Below are 24,050 nucleotides of genomic sequence, written 5' to 3'. Positions count from 1 at the left end.
TCTTGTCTCTCGGTAGGATTGAGAGACAAGAGGAGGCCAAAACAAAGGGGGAAATAACCATAAGGGGGCATACTAGATCCTCCCTGACCCCCTAGGTTTAATGTGGAGGTTTTAAAAGGGCCCCGCGGGGCAAAAAAAATAAAAAAAAATTTTTGTTTTTTTGCGTGGGTAGCGCCCGGTCCGCGAACCGGGAAGCGTTCTGGGCAGCGTACTGCAATGAAAAATGAATGATAGACTTTTCAAATACTGTGTGTTAATTGATTGTTGGTTTTGTTGATTATTTTTTTTTTTTTTTTTTTTTTTAAGCAATTATTTATTATTGTGATTGTGTTTCAAAATGTAATAACATTTCTAACATTTCACTGTCTGAAATGTCGTCATTTTCATTGAACATAGCTTGTAATCTATGAGGGTGTAAAATGTCCTTAATATTTTTCAAATGTTTGTTCTCTCTTTCACAGATTGAAAGTATAAAAACAAAAAGTGAGTAAGTTAACGACAATTATAAGGTAAATGTTTTGTACTCTTTTTGTTACATTTCTATCACATTCACCTACTATTAGTTCCACTGCTTCATTTCTTTAACCCTCAATTTCCTGCCTTTGCTACTTTCCTCATTCCTTTCTCTATTACCTACTTACTCAACTCCTTCCACTCTTTTTCTCAGTCCCTCTCTTCTCATAGTTCCTCACTCTTGTTCACTCACTCCGTCTCTATTACTCTCACTGTCTCTGACTGATCACTCTTTCACTACTTGTTCATTATGCTTTCTCTGTGTAGTTGAAGCACACTAAGGGGCATATTATGAACACAGCCAATAAAATTATTGCTCTTTTTATTGGCAGAAAACTGGTGCAAAAGTGGTTTTAGTGGCAGTTTTCTGCCGCAAAAGCAGCTTTAGCGACACATTTCTGCCAATAAAAGCTGCAAAACTTTTATTGCATATGTTGATGATATGGCTCTATGTTACTTACATTTCTTTGCTGTTTCAATTAATCTTTTTCTGTTATTTTTTGTTTTCTGTTTTCTATTTTTTCTCTCTGTTATTCTTCATGTTTTAATCTTATTTTGAACATTCACTCACATTCTCCAAGAAACTCTTCTTTGTTAATGTTATACTCTCTTTTTTTTTCTTTCACTTCGTTATCTATTTTGTTTTTCACAATTATACCCTCTTCCGTCTTTTCTTCGGTAAATAGATCTATTAAACAGTATCTCTTCTTTAGTCCCTATAGCTGTCTTTCTTTTAACATCACTCTCTGTTTACTTTCCTTATACTTACTCTATTTTTTATTTTTTTTTGGTTAGCTCCCGGTCCGCGTACCGGGAAGCTAACCGGGAAGCGAACCAAAAGAAATAGAGCTTGCCAGAGTGCTAAACATTCTAGCAATTTTTTAATAACGGGGAGGTAGTTCTGAAAAGAACTTTTTTTTTAATATTTTTGTTGTTTTATATTTTTTTTTTCTTTTTTGAACATTATTTGTTTTTTTTGTATTTTTTGAACACTTATTTGTTTTTTTGTTTTTTTTCAAAGGGAAAGAACAGAAAGAGGCATTGAAAAAGGCTCAACAGGAGCAAAAAAAAAAATTAAAACTTGCTGCGTTTGGAGCATCGGTGTTTCTCGAAAGCCAAATTAATTAATTTCAGACTCATGTTTGCGCATGAAATTAAAGTGCCACAATATAAGCATGTCAGCTTCATATGGACAAATTTTTTTTGAATATTTGGCACTGTTTCGTTGGCCTCTCCAAATGTGAGAGAGATATCAGTAGATGTTCTTGTCACCGAAGTTGGGGGGTTCTGTTGTAGTTCACGCATCTCTGCACGACTATAGTTGTTTGGATGCCACCTCTGCATATGTCGGTGCATCGTGTGATTTCCATAACTGTATTTTTTATTAGTGCCCCGGGATAACTTTTCTTGGCAGATAAGGCACGTAGCATAGCGTGCATTGACTTTTTTCTCTCCTGGTGGAATGGAAAAAAATTGCCAGATAAAGCTAACTTTGCGATGAGATACCCGGGGTAACTCTTTGACAAATCGTGGTCCCTCTTCTTCCTCTCCGTCTTGTTCTTTCTCTTCCTCCTCTGTGTCTCCAATAAACTGTGCAGGTGGTCCTCTCTTCCTATGAGGAGATGGTGGTGGTGGTGGGGGTGCAGAAGCTGAAGCTACTATTGAAGCCATTTTTTAATCAGAGCAAATGATCAGGTCTTCCTTTCTCAAAGTTGAAAGTCAGAGTGAGAAAAAAGGTGGGGGCTTTCATCATTTGGGAAAAAAAATAGTTCTAAACCAATGAAAAGTGTTATTTTTAGGTCACCTGACCTAGCCTTACATCATTATGAAACCAAAAGTGAAATGAACCAATGAAAAGTTTTATTAACAAGTCACATGACCTCTCACGCTCATGTTACGCGCTGCGGAACGCGCCCCGGTTAGCTTCCGGGTCGCTGAGCATCGCGCCTCGGTCCGCGCCCCGGGGCACTTCCGGGTGCGCTAACGCGGTACGTCACAAGACGCATTACGCGGCAACGTGATACGTCGCGCTTTCGCGACGCGCCGCGGATCGCTTCCGGGGAGCTGCGTTTCGCGCCTCGGTCCGCGCCCCGGGGCACTTCCGGGTGCGCTAACGCGGTACGTCACAAGACGCATTACGCGGCAACGCGATACCGTCACTATGTTGATTTCTTACCGGTTCGCGGACCGGATCGCGGAATCGAATTGAGCTAGCGGGAAGCTTCCCGGTTAGCGGACCGGGAGCGAAACAAAAAAAATATAAAAAAAAATTTATTAATAAACATATAAAATATATTTTTGGATTTAAAGAAGAATACATTTTACAGCTGTAGATATTAGCTTTTAAAAAACCAATGAAATTCACTGAAAAAACCATAGGTTATAGACCATATATAGTTAGGAATTAGCATTTACAAAACCTTGAAAATTCACTGAAAAAACCATAGGTTATACACCATATATAGTTAGGAATTAGCATTTAAAAAACCTTATTTTACTCACACAAAACCATTGAAATTCCATATATAGTTAGTTGTACTAACTATATATCGCGCACCCGCAATCCACTGCTGATGATGTCACATATTACATCATTCATGACATGGTCAGTGACATCACTGATGACATCACTGATGACATCTCAAATGACATCACTGATGACATCACTGATGACATCTCAAATGACATCACTGATGACATCACTGATGACATCTCATTTGACATTACTGATGACATCACTGATGACATCATTCATGTGATAATACGATGAAGCTCTTCAGACTCTAATATAACCTTAGATACAGTAAGTGTAAACAGACACTCACAGACTGTCACTCATCCATAGAGTTACACACACACCTAGTCAGTCATGCAAAGAATCAATCACACATCCATTTTCTCAACTATACAGTTATACACACCTTACTTATTCAAACATATACTAACACATATTTACTCTCTTATACAATCCCTGATACAAGTTCACAATGATCCATACAGCCACTCACACATTCACTGGCTCTTATGCACAGTTATTTATATATGTCAACTCTCACATGTACTGTGTTTTACATATGTACTTACTTTTACATGTAGCACTGAGATATCCATTCACTCAGCAATACACTCATGCACACAGTCAACCGCCCATACAGCTGTTTCCACATGCACTTTTGAACCCATACATCTAGTGAATCAACTGCTCACACATCTATGCACAGAGTCATACACCTCCCAGCCACCCATACACACTCTCAGTCTCCCATACAAATACGTAGGCAACCAATCAATAACGCATATAGTTAATCATATAGCTAATGATCAACACATGCAGCAGTTTATAGAACAACAGACATAATGATGCACAAATTGAGACAGTTTAGTCACTAACCCATGCACTCAGTGAGACACATTTAACCACTCACTCATACAGTCAGTCATGCACCTACTAAATCCTTCATCCAGACATTTATACATCCACTCATTCTTAAATATGTAAGACATATTTTAACTTTACAGAATTATACAGTCACTGGATGACGTCATCAGTGATGTCATCAGTGATGTCATTTGAGATGTCATCAGTGATGTCATCAGTGATGTCATTTGAGATGTCATCAGTGATGTCATCAGTGATGTCACTGACCATGTCATGAATGATGTAATATGTGACATCATCAGCAGTGGATTGCGGTTGCGCGATATATAGTTAGTACAACTAACTATATATGGAATTTCAATGGTTTTGTGTGAGTAAAATAAGGTTTTTTAAATGCTAATTCCTAACTATATATGGTGTATAACCTATGGTTTTTTCAGTGAATTTTCAAGGTTTTGTAAATGCTAATTCCTAACTATATATGGTCTATAACCTATGGTTTTTTCAGTGAATATATATATATATATATATATATATATATATATTTTTTTTTTTTTTTTTTTGCAAACTCGCAACAAGCGTTCCCTGTTACTGGAGCTTATGACCCTACAGGGCGGCCTCACGAAGGAGCACAGGGTGGCCCCCTAGATACCATCACGGCGGGAAAAACAATGTGAGGCCCAATGCAGGAAACGTGCTTTATTTCAATTCTGAGTTTCAAAAGCGCCTGCTCCCATGAGTCAACGTTTCGGCGTCATGCCTTTTTCCCAGACTGGAATACAAGCGCCCAGGTATGTGCAAGCAGAATTAAATAGGTCCATCACGTGACCGCACATCACGAACTACTGATCCCAGTGTGCATCGTGCAGGAATGTAATCCATGGCAAAGTTCCGTTCGTCTGCACATGCACGTTGGAAATGGGGGTCTTTCATTTCAAGACGGTCAGGTGAGTGAAAATACCACTGCTCTCTGTAGGCTGTTGTAGACTCTCAGAATGCCGTTTCAATCTGCAAGCTCGCGCCAGGAGGTAATCCTGGCCGAATCCCTTCCCTGCGCCAAAGTCTTGAGCTTAAGTGGCGTTCCTCAGTAGGATGAAAGACGCAGGTGGGTCAGTCTCCTCCATAACAATTTTTGCAAACTCGCAACAAGCGTTCCCTGTTACTGGAGCTTATGACCCTACAGGGCGGCCTCACGAAGGAGCACAGGGTGGCCCCCTAGATACCATCACGGCGGGAAAAACAATGTGAGGCCCAATGCAGGAAACGTGCTTTATTTCAATTCTGAGTTTCAAAAGCGCCTGCTCCCATGAGTCAACGTTTCGGCGTCATGCCTTTTTCCCAGACTGGAATACAAGCGCCCAGGTATGTGCAAGCAGAATTAAATAGGTCCATCACGTGACCGCACATCACGAACTACTGATCCCAGTGTGCATCGTGCAGGAATGTAATCCATGGCAAAGTTCCGTTCGTCTGCACATGCACGTTGGAAATGGGGGTCTTTCATTTCAAGACGGTCAGGTGAGTGAAAATACCACTGCTCTCTGTAGGCTGTTGTAGACTCTCAGAATGCCGTTTCAATCTGCAAGCTCGCGCCAGGAGGTAATCCTGGCCGAATCCCTTCCCTGCGCCAAAGTCTTGAGCTTAAGTGGCGTTCCTCAGTAGGATGAAAGACGCAGGTGGGTCAGTCTCCTCCATAACAATTTTTGCAAACTCGCAACAAGCGTTCCCTGTTACTGGAGCTTATGACCCTACAGGGCGGCCTCACGAAGGAGCACAGGGTGGCCCCCTAGATACCATCACGGCGGGAAAAACAATGTGAGGCCCAATGCAGGAAACGTGCTTTATTTCAATTCTGAGTTTCAAAAGCGCCTGCTCCCATGAGTCAACGTTTCGGCGTCATGCCTTTTTCCCAGACTGGAATACAAGCGCCCAGGTATGTACAAGCAGAATTAAATAGGTCCATCACGTGACCGCACATCACGAACTACTGATCCCAGTGTGCATCGTGCAGGAATGTAATCCATGGCAAAGTTCCGTTCGTCTGCACATGCACGTTGGAAATGGGGGTCTTTCATTTCAAGACGGTCAGGTGAGTGAAAATACCACTGCTCTCTGTAGGCTGTTGTAGACTCTCAGAATGCCGTTTCAATCTGCAAGCTCGCGCCAGGAGGTAATCCTGGCCGAATCCCTTCCCTGCGCCAAAGTCTTGAGCTTAAGTGGCGTTCCTCAGTAGGATGAAAGACGCAGGTGGGTCAGTCTCCTCCATAACAATTTTTGCAAACTCGCAACAAGCGTTCCCTGTTACTGGAGCTTATGACCCTACAGGGCGGCCTCACGAAGGAGCACAGGGTGGCCCCCTAGATACCATCACGGCGGGAAAAACAATGTGAGGCCCAATGCAGGAAACGTGCTTTATTTCAATTCTGAGTTTCATATATATTTATATATATATATATATATATTATTATTTTTTTCGAAAAATGCTCGCTCCAACTACAACTTCCAGCCGGATTCGCACAGAAGACGAGGCAGACCCAACTTGGTGCTTTGATTTTTATTTTAAAACGCCACCAAAATCCTCACGACGCGTTTCGGCAGATCCCTGCCTTGATCACATGACAACATAATCGTCAAGCACACACCTTTTTAAAGTGCCAGTGCAGGTATGAACATAAAAGAAATATTTACATGTACAGGGTCTGTCTTTCTTTTTGTGCATTTTACATTTACTTTAAAGTTGTTTTCATAATTGTAAAATACAATGTTATAAAATACAATATTCGGCCTCCAGGTAGATAATATTTGTAAAATACTTTGAATGGTCAGTTAAATGTAAAATACAATTTCAACCTGAAATAACAGTTTGAATAGCAAACTCATCGTTATTATGTATATATAGGTGATGTTCTTTGTCAAATACATTCTTGTATAATATTTGCATAAATGCATACTTTTAAGCAAACCTATTCCATACGGTCTACATAATTCCGTCGGAGTTGGCACACTACCCTTCTTGTCTATGTGTACCTCGTTCATATTTCACATCACAGTGCTTTATGACTGTTAGAAACGGGATCCCTGGCTGGCCAGGGCTTTCGCCAAAGTCAGTCAGAGACCACCACTTCCACGTCAGGGCAAGGGAGTCACACACCAAGATAACCCCTGCTCACCCTCTAGGTAACGTGACGCGAGCAGCCAGGCTAAACTTGGAGGCTATGTAGGTTAAGTGTTTGCGCGCGCACCCAGCAACAACTCCCAGGCCCACCACAAAGGAAACTCCACACAAGGTTATATAAAAATAGCCTTTGTATTATACCAAAAACACATTAGATAAGAACACACATTTTACAATGTGCCAACAGGCACGGGCAGAATTTACAGGGGATATGTACAAGACAGGGCCACATGGACCACTGTCAGGAATCATCACTTTTTAGGCATAGTAATAAGCACATAGAACACTTTTAGAACAAATTTAGAAAATGTAGCACACAACCAGTAATTACTGGTATAGGGTAAGTACCTCCTACACAACCCTAACCACCTTAGGAATATTGCGCAGGGAACCAAGACCTCACTAGCAACACCTGTACTAGGAGAAAAACAACCACCTAAGTATCACCAACATTTAGGGGTATAAGCATAGGAACATTACACATGATGCATTAACATTCAGCGGTGTAGGGAAAGAAAACACATGATGTATCAAAACACATTCAGAGGTGTAAGGAAGGAAACACATGATGCAGAACCTACATTCAGCGGTGTAAAAACAAGGAAAAACACATGATGCATCAAAACACATTCAGAGGTGTAATTGCGCAAAACTCACATGAGCCACAACCTGTGACAGTCCCTAGGCCCTCTTGCCTTGCTGGGGCTAGGTTGCCCTGTGTCCCAGTATCCGGGGCCTAAACGTGGCAGCTGCCCACAAAGTGCTGGGCAGCTGAATCATCAACTATGGGGCCAACGCTGGAGCCTCGCAGGCTCTGGCCAAAAGCACTGTCCTCTTGGAGCCTCGCTGGGCTCTAACACTCAAATGCCCCCACGAGCCTCTCTGGGCTCGAAATGAAGAAATGCCCCTCGAGCTGGTCTGGCTCGCAACTCAAGAAATGCTTGGAGCCTCTCTGGACTCCACAAACGAGAAATGCCGCCTGGAGTGTCCCGCTCTGGGACTTCAAATCAATTATGCCTCCTCTGGAGCCCTCGTAGCTCTGCAAACAGATGCGGGGTCGTTGGAGTCCCTCCTGGACTCAAAACAGAAACCAAATTCCCCCGCGTTGGAGCCTCGACAGGCTCTGAATCAAAATGCCCCCTGCTTTGCTGGCGTCCCCCTCCTGGGGGACTCGAAGTTAGAGGCTGCCCCCACGGTGTCCTGGTGCTAACACACGCCCCTAAGGAGCCCCCCCTCAGCCCGTTCACTCACTGGGCTGCTTCTTCTTTGGCGGGGCTCCTCCGGGCAGGCAGCAGGACACCTTCTGTGTTCGCGGTGGGGGCAGGCACCGGCAATGTGCCTCGCGCCCCCTCCGCTCTTCACCCAGCTCTCCTAGTCGGCTGCAGGAACCGCGGGGCTCTCCCAAGCGCATGGGAGTCCCGCGCCATTACTCACGCCGGCATCTCCCGGCTCTCTCTCTCGTCGCGGCTGCGGGGCGGGACTTCTGGTTGGGGCCGCGCTAGGATTGGCCGGCCCGATAACCTCTTCCGGGTCGTCGCAGGCAGTGCGGCGGCCCGGCGGGGAAGACAGCAGCTGGGAGCACCATCGGAGCAGATGCCGGGTGGGCACCGGCTCCTCCTTAAATAAAACGCGAGGTGGGCACTCGCTGGCACAATTGAAGCGCTCCCAAGCGCCAAAGGAAATTCAAAGCGCTCCCTGCGCTAACAAGAAATAAACAGCCAACTACAGCGCTCTCAAGCGCTAGGGGCCCAGGAACAGCAAAGAAAGCGCATCCAAGCGCAAGGGCGAAACAAAGCGCTCTCCAGCGCTAGGGCACACAGAAAGCCACAAAGTCCTTCAGGAGGTGGGCATCAGCAGTCCAGGGGCTGGGCAGGGCCCAGGGAGGCAAGCCTCCCCTGGGCCCAAGCAGCGGCACGCCCCTGGCAGATTCAAGTGTCAGAAACAAGAACAACCTCTGTGGGGACACAGCCCCTTCTTATACTCATAACTCCTTTGTTTGGAGGTGCAGGGTGGGGGAGACCAGTCGCAGCTGGTCTTGGAGCACCCTTGATGGCCCAACCACCCCTTTCATTCACTGGGGAGGCTAGGGTCGTTAGACACACCACAGGGGGGCGGAGCCAGCATTGTGTGGGGAAAAACCCAGCCCATTCAGGACACAGGTACACTCCTCCCACACATTACTCATGCTAATCTCACACTCACCACCGGGCAGACCCATCCAGACTTCCTGGAGCCTGTCATGCCAGCCAGCCCCAGCCAATCACGCTCCAGCACCCTCACTGCACACACACATCAATGTCCAGAAGTAGCACTTCCCTTCTAGACACATACATGCCGCATACACCATCTCGCAGCATTCACTCTCACGAGTTCACACATACTAAACTCGAGCCTGCACTCCCCACGCATCAGGAACTACCAGGGACACACACATTCCCCATGCATTCCTATGGGATGGCAGGCCAGCCATACTACACGCACGCATTTTACTCTGGGACACAGGGAAAAAGTGCGCAGAGACCCAAAAATCACTAACACAGGTTACAGAAACAGGCTAGGCAAAAGCAAAAAGTTGCGGGGTGAACCTGCCAAAAGGGCCAGGTCGAATACAACCCCCTTCCAGCCAAAACGCAGGGTAGACCAATCACTCCACTGATGGGCTTCTCTGCTTTGGGCGACAAAACACGGACATGGGCCCGCACGACAGGGACACCCTCCGGTTTTTCGCCACTCTGAACCTACTTGGATTTCTCTCAACAAGAACTCTCTGTCCCAACTAGGATACCCCACTGGCACCCTCTAGTGGTCCACGGTCAGGACCAGGCCCTAGGCCATCCAAATGTCACAGGTCCTGACCACTTCACAGAGTGGGGGGCAGTAACCCCTGGCACACAGTAGCCATTCTCCACTCTCCCGCTCAGTGTAGTTCCAAACTACCACTGATCCTTCATCCTAGGGTCCGCACCCTCAGGCTGACCAGAGGTCACGGGCAAGAATGCTCCACCCTACCTCTATTTCTGGGGTTCCGGACCCTCCCAGGGAGGCACCCACCAGAACACAACTCTCCCATCAGATCAGGACCTCACTCCATCAACTGGTCTACCACCTGGGATCTACCTTCCGGCTACATCGGGGTCAGAGGCGAGGACTCCCTCCCTCTGCACCCCCTTCCAGTTCCATGATCACAGGGTGAGTCCCAGTATGTCTCAGGCTAGACAGAGCACACGCCAGTGGCGTATCAGTGACACACTTTCCTCCAGTACTCCCTATCACAGGGTGATTCTCAATATGTCCCAGGCTAGACAGAGCACACACCAGCGGCGTATCAGCAACACACTTTCCTCCAGTACTCCCTATCACAGTGGGATTCTCAGTATGTCTCAGGCTAGACAGAGCACACGCCAGCAGCGTATCAGCAACACACTTTCCTCCCAACTGTTCAGGACCCTAATCACAGACGCTCTTCCCTCCAGGTCAGGCTGAACCTGAACCTGGCCTCCCCCCTCCTCGGGGAACGACCTCCAGAGGCCCCACAAATGGTCAAGCACTCTAGACGGCCAAATGCCCAGCGAACCAGGACTTCACGGGGAGCACGCATGCCCCACTACGAGGGTGACACATAACTACTGTGTCTTGTGACAGTCTGCCTAGCTCTAATCTCGCGACCTCCTGCCCACCTGGCAGGGTGCAGAGATCCCCCAGGACAGAAGTGGCATCACCGTGGTCACTCACTGGTGGCCCAGCCCTTCTGGCTGGACCCTGACCCACTGGTTCCTCCACTGGGGACTCTTTCCCCCTCTCACTCCTCAACCAGGACTTCTGCACCCTCCACTTTGGAGCGGTACTGCCCAATACTAGGACCGCCGGAGTTCTGGTTACAGAAACTCCCCATCCTCTAGACACAGGAAGATCCTCCTCAAATGACCTGTAAGTACAGCCTAGGCCCCTGACCTGGTGCTCCCTTAGGGCACCCTCCAGGCCCTGAGACAGGGTTTCGGGCCAACGTGAGACACACCGTCCCACACTCACTCCGCATCCACTGAGACAGGACGTGAGCCCCTACACCCCTACCATCCTAATGGGACCTAGCTGGGCTACACATGAACCTCTTCACCTACACAGGATCATCAGATACACAAGCCACTACTTTTAGAATCACTCCCTAATGCCTCTGCAAGACATCTAGCACACCGCCAGACATCCACCTTCTTGTCCAGTGCCTCTGCAGGACCTCCTGCACACCACCAGAGGTACACCTCCTATGCAAGCTCCTTTAAAAAAAACTCACACCAACTCCTCTAGTTCAACACACCACTCATCCACACACTCCCCCTCCAGACTAGCGAGACTGTTCCTCACTGCCCCTGACTCTCAACCTGTACCCCTCTTACTGAGCACCAGGCACCATACTCTGGGAACTGGGAATGGGACTTCATGCACTGGACATATTTTAGCTGCCACCACTGGATCCTACCATACTGGTGAATCCAGACACACATACTACACTCAGGGATAACCACCCTCCTGAGCTAGCCATTTCTCCTCCACACCCCCTCTCTCTCTCTCTATCCTCACCTCTGGGGACAGGAACGGGGATTGGACACTGGACCCAGGAAGGAACTCCCTATCTACTGGCGTCCCGCCCTGTCATTTTCTCTCTTCTGCCACTAAACATAAAGCGCAGGAACACCATTTGAAAATGACACTCGAGGAAAACCAAAATCATAACAATAATCCCCAACATGTAATTATCTAAAATGCAGAGTTTTGTAGTGTGGCCTGTTGCCACTGCGGTACAACGCAAACACAAATCCGGATCCTCACCGCCTGCCACCAATGTTAGAAACGGGATCCCTGGCTGGCCAGGGCTTTCGCCAAAGTCAGTCAGAGACCACCACTTCCACGTCAGGGCAAGGGAGTCACACACCAAGATAACCCCTGCTCACCCTCTAGGTAACGTGACGCGAGCAGCCAGGCTAAACTTGGAGGCTATGTAGGTTAAGTGTTTGCGCGCGCACCCAGCAACAACTCCCAGGCCCACCACAAAGGAAACTCCACACAAGGTTATATAAAAATAGCCTTTGTATTATACCAAAAACACATTAGATAAGAACACACATTTTACAATGTGCCAACAGGCACGGGCAGAATTTACAGGGGATATGTACAAGACAGGGCCACATGGACCACTGTCAGGAATCATCACTTTTTAGGCATAGTAATAAGCACATAGAACACTTTTAGAACAAATTTAGAAAATGTAGCACACAACCAGTAATTACTGGTATAGGGTAAGTACCTCCTACACAACCCTAACCACCTTAGGAATATTGCGCAGGGAACCAAGACCTCACTAGCAACACCTGTACTAGGAGAAAAACAACCACCTAAGTATCACCAACATTTAGGGGTATAAGCATAGGAACATTACACATGATGCATTAACATTCAGCGGTGTAGGGAAAGAAAACACATGATGTATCAAAACACATTCAGAGGTGTAAGGAAGGAAACACATGATGCAGAACCTACATTCAGCGGTGTAAAAACAAGGAAAAACACATGATGCATCAAAACACATTCAGAGGTGTAATTGCGCAAAACTCACATGAGCCACAACCTGTGACAGTCCCTAGGCCCTCTGGCCTTGCTGGGGCTAGGATGCCCTGTGTCCCAGTATCCGGGGCCTAAACGTGGCAGCTGCCCACAAAGTGCTGGGCAGCTGAATCATCAACTATGGGGCCAACGCTGGAGCCTCGCAGGCTCTGGCCAAAAGCACTGTCCTCTTGGAGCCTCGCTGGGCTCTAACACTCAAATGCCCCCACGAGCCTCTCTGGGCTCGAAATGAAGAAATGCCCCTCGAGCTGGTCTGGCTCGCAACTCAAGAAATGCTTGGAGCCTCTCTGGACTCCACAAACGAGAAATGCCGCCTGGAGTGTCCCGCTCTGGGACTTCAAATCAATTATGCCTCCTCTGGAGCCCTCGTAGCTCTGCAAACAGATGCGGGGTCGTTGGAGTCCCTCCTGGACTCAAAACAGAAACCAAATTCCCCCGCGTTGGAGCCTCGACAGGCTCTGAATCAAAATGCCCCCTGCTTTGCTGGCGTCCCCCTCCTGGGGGACTCGAAGTTAGAGGCTGCCCCCACGGTGTCCTGGTGCTAACATACGCCCCTAAGGAGCCCCCCCTCAGCCCGTTCACTCACCGGGCTGCTTCTTCTTTGGCGGGGCTCCTCCGGGCAGGCAGCAGGACACCTTCTGTGTTCGCGGTGGGGGCAGGCACCGGCAATGTGCCTCGCGCCCCCTCCGCTCTTCACCCAGCTCTCCTAGTCGGCTGCAGGAACCGCGGGGCTCTCCCAAGCGCATGGGAGTCCCGCGCCATTACTCACGCCGGCATCTCCCGGCTCTCTCTCTCGTCGCGGCTGCGGGGCGGGACTTCTGGTTGGGGCCGCGCTTGGATTGGCCGGCCCGATAACCTCTTCCGGGTCGTCGCAGGCAGCGCGGCGGCCCGGCGGGGAAGACAGCAGCTGGGAGCACCATCGGAGCAGATGCCGGGTGGGCACCGGCTCCTCCTTAAATAAAACGCGAGGTGGGCACTCGCTGGCACAATTGAAGCGCTCCCAAGCGCCAAAGGAAATTCAAAGCGCTCCCTGCGCTAACAAGAAATAAACAGCCAACTACAGCGCTCTCAAGCGCTAGGGGCCCAGGAACAGCAAATAAAGCGCATCCAAGCGCAAGGGCGAAACAAAGCGCTCTCCAGCGCTAGGGCACACAGAAAGCCACAAAGTCCTTCAGGAGGTGGGCATCAGCAGTCCAGGGGCTGGGCAGGGCCCAGGGAGGCAAGCCTCCCCTGGGCCCAAGCAGCGGCACGCCCCTGGCAGATTCAAGTGTCAGAAACAAGAACAACCTCTGTGGGGACACAGCCCCTTCTTATACTCATAACTCCTTTGTTTGGAGGTGCAGGGTGGGGGGAGACCAGTCGCAGCTGGTCTTGGAGCACCCTAGATGGCCCAACCACCCCTTTCATTCACTGGGGAGGCTAGGTTCGTTAGACACACCACAGGGGGGCGGAGCCAGCATTGTGTGGGGAAAAACCCAGCCCATTCAGGACACAGGTACACTCCTCCCACACATCACTCATGCTAATCTCACACTCACCACCGGGCAGACCCATCCAGACTTCCTGGAGCCTGGCATGCCAGCCAGCCCCAGCCAATCACGCTCCAGCACCCTCACTGCACACACACATCAATGTCCAGAAGTAGCACTTCCCTTCTAGACACATACATGCCGCATACACCATCTCGCAGCATTCACTCTCACGAGTTCACACATACTAAACTCGAGCCTGCACTCCCCACGCATCGGGAACTACCAGGGACACACACATTCCCCATGCATTCCTATGGGATGGCAGGCCAGCCATACTACACGCACGCATTTTACTCTGGGACACAGGGAAAAAGTGCGCAGAGACCCAAAAATCACTAACACAGGTTACAGAAACAGGCTAGGCAAAAGCAAAAAGTTGTGGGGTGAACCTGCCAAAAGGGCCAGGTCCAATAATGACCATATCCATCTACCACTAAGGTCATTGAGTAATATCCCTGATACATGTTAATTCGCCATTTACTTGTGCTGTGCTTCAACTAAGAAAAACCCGATCCATCACCCTAATGGTGTTCAAAAAGTGTAAAAGTGCATTAAGTGCATGATTGTTCAGATAAAAATAGGACAATCATTCATAATTTCTTCACCCTATTATGGTGGAGTGCATTGGCTATATTTATTGCCTTACTTAATAATAGTTTTCACAGTAACTCTGGAAGCAATTCTTATGGACAAACCACTAATCTAATCAAAATTAAGAACATGATTCCCACGATTAGCTAAAAAAACATTCTTTGTATCTAAAACAATGCATTTAAAAAAAACGAATTCATGTCTTAAATAAATTACTCTAAAATCCACATATCAAAGCCATGTACGGGGAAAGCATATTTATAGTGATAAATAGATAACCAGTTGAAATCATTGTCTAATAGATGTCAATTAAGTTATCTCTCCTCTAACGTACATAAACTTCCTAAAATTCCATCATTTAAGTTGAGCAAATTGAACCCCTTCCAATAGTTGTTTGTGGGTACACATATATGTGCCTATTTGTGATCATTAGGAATGTGACTAAAACATCTCATTTTCTCTCTTTCGTTATACATTATGATTCTCATGTTCTAATGAATGAGATAAGGAATAACCCAATAAGATATGCTGGAACATATTAGGGGGATAGCTCTGTGTTAGTCGAGATAAGTATATAAATCTTCACCCATATATCACTCGATGCTCCAAACAAATAACACCACAAGGGGGTGAATCCTCTTCCGGATTTAATGGCACAAATAGAAATTAAAAAAACACGTTTCAGCGGTACGCCTTCCGCACTGTTGGTGGCCGCTGCGCACAAACCTCATAATTTATACGTCATTACTAGTGGCTAATTGAGGGTCAGGCAAGTATTCAACATTGCAGCACCAGGCTTCTGTGTCATATTGCTTATTGTTACCATAAATCACAATATGCAGAGCTTAAATTCATTCATTACATGAAATGACAATATTGAATACCATAGCAATGCAACAATGTTTCAGAGCAATTTTCACAATGTATCGTGCGCAAACCTTTTCTGGCAATAAAATTACCATAAAGTTACTTCTTTTCAATATCGCGCATCGTATTTCCACAAGGCAAAGAGATATGCTGCATTGCGCGCTGCTCGCACAATTGTGCCCTGAATGGGCCTTGCACCTTTGGAACAATGTTTCAAAATAGATGACACTGCGCACCACGCGCTGACATTTCTGGCATTTAAATTACCATACAGTCACTGCTTATCCAGCTGTGCGCCATGCTTCCACATTTGTTACATGAATGGGCAAGGAAATTATCTGTGTTGCACACTGCTCACACAATTGTGCCCTGTATGAGCTCTGCGCTTAAATGATCACTGAATAGAGCTCCTCACAGGTCTGTGAAATATTCTGACAATCTGTGAAGCCGCTCGCTCCGCCCCAGGGCCAGCAAGGCAGGCAAAGGTGGGGCGACAGGGGACGGCCCAGACCCTAAGGGGAAGCCGGCCAGTGCATACCTGCGCCCTTTCCCGAGCGATCCTCCCACAACCACAAAGCTCCTAGATTTGGCCAATCTCATCCCGCTGGCAGTGAAAGAAAGGATATGGCGGAAGGAGTTAATAGATATCTTCTCCTTGCTAGAAGTACGCCAGGCTGGCTTAGACCTGACAGTCCAGGACAAGAAAGACGATGATAGGAGGTAGAAGCGCAAACCCAGGGTAGAGCGAACAATAGAGAACTGGCTAAAAGCATTCAGGACCATGGCTTGCGTTTTTGTGGAGAAATTCCCCCGGAGCACAGCGGCTCTCATTTTGTATGAGCAGAAGGCACACGGGCACAGCTGAAGTATCAGGGGGAGGCCTGGTTGAAATACGACAAGGGTTTCAGGGAGAAGATGCAAACATGGCCAGTGATTGAGTGGGACTGGCAGGAAATAGAGTTTTTCTCAACACACATGGTGGCTGCCAGGGAAGGTGTCAGCTCCAGGGATAGCAATTTTCCCCTCTATGGGAGTAAGGGCAAATACGAAGGTCAAGGGTTCAAGGACAAGAACCAGGGAATGACCAAATCTGGGAAACCATGCTGAAAATTTAACAAGGATGATTGTAAATGGAGGGCAAGATGCATGTGTGGGTCTTGTGGGGGAAATCACCCCACAGTCCACTGCGAGCAGAGCCAGGGAGCAGGAGTCAGCAAAGAAAATACCGGCACGAAGAATTAAAGAGCAGACCCGCGCAGTTGGGGGGGCCAGGCGCCAAGGGCAGGGGGCAGCTGCTACCAATCCCAATTAAGACCAGCATGCTGGTATATATATTAGGTCAATATCCCAAGGCAACAGACAGACAAAAGCTGGTAGAAGGTTTCACAATAAGTTTCATAATACCCTACAAAGGTCCCAATCGGGCACGGGAGAGCCGGAACGTGAAATCTGTAAGGAAAAACACAAATATAGCACGAGACAAGGTGCGCAAGGAAATTCAGCTGGGGTGGGTGGCTGGCCCGTTTAATTTCCCCCCTGCTGGAGAACTTGATGGTTTCCCCGCTAGGCGTGGTACCCAAGAAGAAGGTAGGGAAAAATCAGGTTGATACGCAATCTGTCCCACCCGTGAGGGCAGTCCAGCAACGACTGGCTGGAACAGGACGATTGTGCAATAGCCTGTGCATCAGTAGACTATGCAGTAGAAGGAAGGGGAGCCCTACTAGCTAAAACAGATATTGAGTTGACTTTCCGACTCCTGCCGGTCCACCCAGACAGCTACCATTTGCTAGGTTTCCAGCTAGACTGAAAATATTACTACGAAAAATGCTTGCCAATGGGGTGCTCAATATCATGTGCATATGTCAAGACATTTAGCAGTTTTATAGATTGGAAAGTAGGGAGACAGACCCCTCGAGGGGGTCGGGTCCATGACTTAGACAATTTTCTTTTTATCAGCAAGGCAAACACAGGAGATTGCGCCCTCCTACTGCAGAGTTTCACAACACTGGCACAGGAACTAGGAATACCACTAGCCCAAGACAAGACAGAGGGCCCGACCACGCGACTGTCCTTCTTAGGGATAGAACTAGGCATGATGGCAGGGACATGCAGATTACCACCCAACAAGGTAGCACACAAGGGTGATCCCGGCAGGGTGCTCATTTGCAAGAAGGCTGGCATGGTTGACCAAGGGCATGACACAGAAACACCACAGCGTCCGCGTAACACAAGTCGTAAAAGCAGATTTAGAACAGTGGGAATCTTTCCTGTCTGATTTCAATGGCACCCTCATGTGGCGCGAACCATGAGTACCAGCGACTCAGCTCGAGCTGGACACAGACGCAGCAGGGGGCCTCGGTTTCTGGGCCATCCTAGAGACTGAGTGGATGGCAGGGGCATGGCCGGTAGCCTGGGAACAAGCATGGGCCACAGCGAACATTTCACTGCTGGAACTATTTCCAATAGTAGTGGCCTTCACATTTGCGCAGAGCGACTAGCAAACAGGCAGATAACACTGTGGTCTGACAACCACGCAGTAGTGCAGGCAATCAACACTGGGAAGGCAAAATGCGCATCTGTGGTCGGCCTGTTACAAAGGTTGGTCCACTGCTAACTGGAGGCGAATATAGCGCTTAGGGCTTGGCACATCCCAGGTATAGACAACTCAGTTGATAATGCCATTTCTCATTTCAGTGGGCAAGATTTTGAGACCTCGCTCCAAATGTGGACCAAGGGATGACCCTGATGCCAGAGGAAGTATGGGCATGGGTAGAGCTGATTTAGAAATAATGCTGGAGCATGGACTGGCCCCAAAGACAATGCACCAATACCGTAAGTGCTGGTTGACATTTGTTGCAGCGACAGGGCTAACAAATAACCAACCAGATGGGCAGAGCAAGGTCCTGAGTTTCATAGATTGGGCTTTTAGAGCGGGTAGGACACAAACATGGGCCCAGACCCATTTGAGCGTGGTGGCATACTACACAAAGATGGCATCGGGGCAGGACATCACCAGGGGTTTTCACTGCAGGATGGCATTGAAAGGGTGAGGCAGAAGGCAAGTCGTGACGCAAGAAGTCCCATTCATTTCCACTTACTGCAACTGATGATAGGGACCCTTGGGGAATTATGCTCATCAGAGAGCGAGGCCATACTTTTCAGAGCATCATTCGCACTAGCTTTCTTTGGAGCATACAGAGTGAGCGAGCTGGTGGCTCAAGCAGTAATGGACGCAGGGATGGCATGCATACACCGAACCAACCTGGGAGGGCTACATGGACAACCTGCTACGGAGGTCGAAGATGGACCAAGCAGGCAAAGGGAGGTGGGCCAGAATGCATTGCATGAAGGGGGAGTCATGCTGCCCGGTATGCCTGGTATGGAGATACCTGGCAACTGTAGAACCCAGAGATGGGCCGCTCTTCAGACATGGGTCTTTCCTTAGCCGTTTTCCAATTTATAGCAGTAATGAGGAAGGCCTTGGGGGTGGCGGGCTCCAAGCCAGGGCTTGCGGATCCCATTCATTCGGATTAGGGGCTGCAACCACGGCGGTTGAGCTGGGCATGGGCAGTGAGCAAATCAAGGGGATTGGGTGTTGGGCATCTGGTACATATGTCCCACCCTATACTGAGACTGGTTTTCTCTCACCCCTCCCCCCTGTATAGGTCCGACCAAGCGGTGCAGGACGTTATGGTTCGTGGAACAGTCCTACATCACACGGGTGCAACAGTGGGCAGCGGCCAGATGTGACCAGATGTGACTTCGGCGGGATTTGGCTGCAGCACACCGAGGTAGTCTGGATGGGTTGGTCTGGAATGAAATGGGACCAACTGCTACCCGCAGTGGAAGAAATACTAGGGAGAGGTGGCAAACCAGATACGGTGATAGTCCACCTGGGAGGTAATGACCTGGCCACATTAGGTAGGAGGGCCTTGCTGTTGACAATGGAGGCAGGCCTAGCTGCTTTGGTAAAGCTCCTGCGCCCCGCCGAAATAATCTTCACGGAGATAATAGTGCCAAAGTCATGGAACGGGGCGATAGACCTGAGGGCAGTGGAAAGATCCAGGTGCAGCCAAACATTACTATGACAAAGATATGTAGGGCCAATGGCGTGTAGTGTAGTTCCTATATTCCCAATAGGCTCTGCGCATTGGAATAATATATCCTATAGATTAGACGTAGGACTGAGGCCGACTAGGTCTCTATCGAATATATTAAACTTAATAGTGAGTGCAAGCTAGCTCAGAGGTCACTAGAAACTTTCTCGAATAAATAAGAATGTATTAGTTTCTGACAACCGTATAAACATGACAACTTTGTTTCCCCAAGAATAAACGTATCTTCCGAGTCGTGGAAACAATAGATAGATATTTTACTTAGTCAATCATGCGTGCTTCGTTTCATCAGAGGTGCAGAAAAATAGAGAGACGGGCATTTTCAATAGCAAGTAAAGTGAACTGCTACAATCGTAATACAGGTTGCAAAGTATAATGCGTACAGCAGGAAGAGTATTATGAAATAATAATGTAAAAGCATTGTATGGTTTCTTAAACCATAGATAAATACATAAATAAATAACAAAGGCTAAAAGTCCTCAACTGGTGCTTCTAAAATACGCCTACCCCAATGTACCTAACCTAAGTCTAGTATGAGGGAAGAAGTACGTGTGGGGTAGTATAGGTTTAGTTTCTTTGCCAAGAATCTATCCAAGATTTCTCTTAGGATCTAATCAGCTCCATACCTTTTAGAATGAAGGAGGTCTGGTATCTCTATCTCGGGACTCGATTTCCCAACACCCCGCGAGGGAAGCTTGAAAACACTGGAGCTGGATTCTCAGTGAGAGAAAGGACAGCTTCTCAATCAGTGCGTCAGCAGGAGGGTTGGCTTCCTTCGGCACTTGCTCTAGCGAGCTGCGTCAGGCAAGTAGATAGTCGAGCTGCTCCAAACCACGTGTGTTTGCTAGGGCAAGTGTAGGCATATTTATACCTTGAAGGTGCCTAGTTTGACGTAAAGTTGGGCATAATAACGTCATCAAAGAACCCCAAGAGAATGGTAGTTCTTTGAAAACTCCATGAATTCTTGGACAAATCAATATTCAAGCAAGCGGATGTCCCTGACTGCTTAAACCGAGGTTTCCAAGAAATCGTTGTGGCTTTTTGGAACGAGTGGAAGTAGCCATGCCTGTATTTGGACTGCATGGGCTTATGTCTAAATATGGTTATGATTTCTATGCCTATATAAGGGCAATGTGAATTGTATCTATATACTGGCATGAATCGGTAAATTTCGCTCGGATCCTAAAACGCCATACAACAGGCTGGGGTTTCGTAAAGGCACAGCTTCATAAAACTTAGGTCGTCAGGCTACCACCTGGAGGATGGCATGCACCGAACAGGGGTAGGAATGGATATGTTCCTGCTAAACATTGTGGGGGTACTAGAGCAAATAGGTTTCTCATAAGCGGTGGGAGAGCATAGCGGAGCAAGGGGGGAGCTCCCTTCAATCGGTGAGACTGTACGTAGCGTGGCAGAAGACAAACTAGAAGGATAGGAAAGGAAGAGAAACTGATAGAAGTAGATAGAAGGCTCAGGCAGTGTCCTTGGGATGCCTCACGGCAGGGGCACTGAGGGAGCAAACAGTGGCCAGTAGCCACAGAGAGAGTAGATGGAATGATCCCGCATGGCCCTTGGGATGCCTCACGGCAGGGGTACCAAAGAAGCGTGAGGTAGAACTCAGCCGCAGGCTTGATATATGAGGTGCTCACATGGGGTCTTTGGGATGGCACATGGCAGGGTCCCGGGGAAGCAGGGAGGGGCCAAGATGGTGCTGAAGGCAAGCGGGACGGCACTTGCGGGACGGGCAAGTCCAGACGGACACCCACCAAGTTGGTAGCAAGTTGATGCCTAACCCCTTGGCAACACTGGCTGTGGTATTTGGGCCCCTCCCCAAAAGGTGATCTGTCTGAAAGCAGATAATGAGGAAAAACGGACTGAATGACCTATTATGGCAATCATTAAATATGGCAACAGCATGTTATGTATGGCCTGAAGAAATAAATGTATAAACTCCAGCACCAGCTAGGGAACATTCCTTTCCCCTCTCCTCAGACCAATGTCCCTTCCTTCTGCGAGCCCCCCCCTTCCTTTGGCGACTTCTCTTGATATTATGAAAGCTTTGAAGTCGGGGGCTCCTTTGGACCCTTGTCCAGCTTCCATTCTGGTGTCAATAGTCGCGACCATCAATCAGTCAATCAGATTTTTAATGTCTCCTTACAGCAAGGGCAGGTCCCTTTCTGGTGGAAGAAGGCGCTAATACTCCCCCTCCTGAAAAAGCTAACTTTGGACCCGGAGCTGGCCTCTAACTATAGGCCCATATCTCTTCTACCATTTCTCTCCAAAACATTGGAAAAATATGTTCATCTAGTCACCTCCACGTTTGTAGAAACCAACAACATACTGCACCAGAGTTAATCTGGTTTTAGACCAAATGTCGGTGCTGAAATGGCACTTCTTGAAATCTCGGAGTCTATAAAGGACGTCCTGGACAAGGGCGGCAAAGCCGTGCTGATATTATTGGATCATTTGGCGGCCTTTGATACCATCCCTCATGACCGGCTCCTGCTGAGACTCCAGGAGTCTGGTTTTGGGTGGGACAGTACTCAAGTGGTTTACCTTCTTTCTATCGGACTGCCAACAGGTTGTTTAGGCTCCGCCATTCTCGGCTCCCTTCCCCCTTTAAAAGAGGGAGTCCCGCAGGGCTCTGTTCTTAGCCCCACATTGTTTAACATTTACATGTCTCCCTTAGTGAATCTGGATGAATCTCTTGGAGCTAAAATAGTGTTGTACACCAACGACACGCAGCTGCTCGTCACCTGCGATAAGGACGTTGATTTAACGGCGAAGAGATCAACTACTGTTTATCGGAGATGTTTCCATGGCTCCAACTAAACCAACTGAAATGTAATTCCGATAAATCGGAAATCATTTTCTTCGTCCTGCCCCCGAACAATATGTGGCGCAGTTGGAGGCCACAAGATATGCAACCACCCACTACCTCGGTCCGGTTAGTTAAAAAATTGGGGGTGAAACTGGACGACACCCTAAATATGAAAACTCAAATTCAAGCGGTTGCCGGACAAAGTTTTGGCTTCACGAAAATGATAATACAGTTGCTGCCCCTTCTCTCGGTCCCCCATAGGAAAACAGTAATCCGGGACTTAATCGGATCCAGGCAGTACTATGCAAATTATATGTACCTGGGACTGCCAGAGTATTTTATCACCCACCTCCAGGTGGTCCAAACCTTGCAGCCAGGGCGATACTTTTACTTGGGCCCAGGACGCGAATGACTCCCCACTTGAAATGTCTCCACTGGCTCCCGATCCGTAAGAGGATCTTCTTTAAAGCTCTTGTCCTGGCCTTTAAGGCCCTACATGATACCGGGGCCACCTACCTTAGGAAAAGAGTTCAGTTTTATCGCCCACGGCGCTCTTTGCGCTCCTCGTCCCTATCGCTAGTAAGCACCCCCGGGTTCCTCCACTCTCGCACAGGAGGTCGATCTTTCCAGGTACAAGTTGCCAAACTCTGGAACTGTATGCCGCTCACTTTAAGACAGATGCACGATCTTCTCCCCTTCAGGAAGGCCCTTAAGATGTGGTTGTTCCAGCAATAGCCCCTCGTTCTTCTACTGAGTCAGTCTGTCACACTTACTCAGCGCCGGTACACTCAGATGAGTAGCTGCGCTCTCTACAAATACCCTGGTAACAAAACATAACATAACATAAGTGTTTTAATAAACTGCAAACTTTTTCGGCACCAAGCAAGCTGTCCATGGCGTGTTTAAAGGTGGAATGGGCGCAGTTGGAAAATGGCTGAGTGGGGAGGAGGCAACTTGCCGGCTGGGAGGGGTTGGAGACCCGAACCACACTTAGGGCCTCATTAGGACGGCGGTGAATCCGCATTCTCCGGGCCGGGGGAAGCCACCGCCGGCCCGGAGGATGCGGATTCACCGCCGCGGCCACATAAAACACCCACCGTCAGATTAGGATGGCGGTGGGAATGTGGTGGGACCAGCGGTGGACGGCAGGTCCGTCCGCCGCTGATCCGCGGGTTTTGCCGGGCCATTTGGTGGCGGTGTCTGCAAGACACCGTCAGCCAAATTAGGAAGCATGATAAACATGCTTTTCGGCGGCGGTTTTTCCGCCATGGAAAAGCATGTGGACCGTTGCTTCTGGGGGGCCCTTGCGGGCCCCCAGGGTAAAGGGGGGGTGGGGGTGCCTGCCGCTTTGTGCATGTAAATGTAAAACATGCTTTTTTAACCTTGCGGCGGGTGCAGCACCCGCCGCAGGGTTAAAGATCCAGAATGTGACTGCCAGGGT

General features: G+C 48.1%; 1 protein-coding gene across 2 annotated transcripts in view; it reads left to right on the top strand.

Moving 5' to 3' along the window:
• The window catches only part of DOCK2 (dedicator of cytokinesis 2), a 2,042,522-nt gene that overhangs the window by 1,260,881 nt on the left and 757,591 nt on the right, over window positions 1-24,050 (top strand). The gene's annotated exons all lie outside the window — the stretch shown is intronic.

Source organism: Lissotriton helveticus, chromosome 7 (genome assembly GCF_964261635.1).
Source record: "Lissotriton helveticus chromosome 7, aLisHel1.1, whole genome shotgun sequence".
Classification (NCBI taxonomy): Eukaryota; Metazoa; Chordata; class Amphibia; order Caudata; family Salamandridae; genus Lissotriton; species Lissotriton helveticus.
Note: the sequence above shows the minus strand (reverse complement) of the source record. Positions and strands in the feature narration are given on the sequence as shown.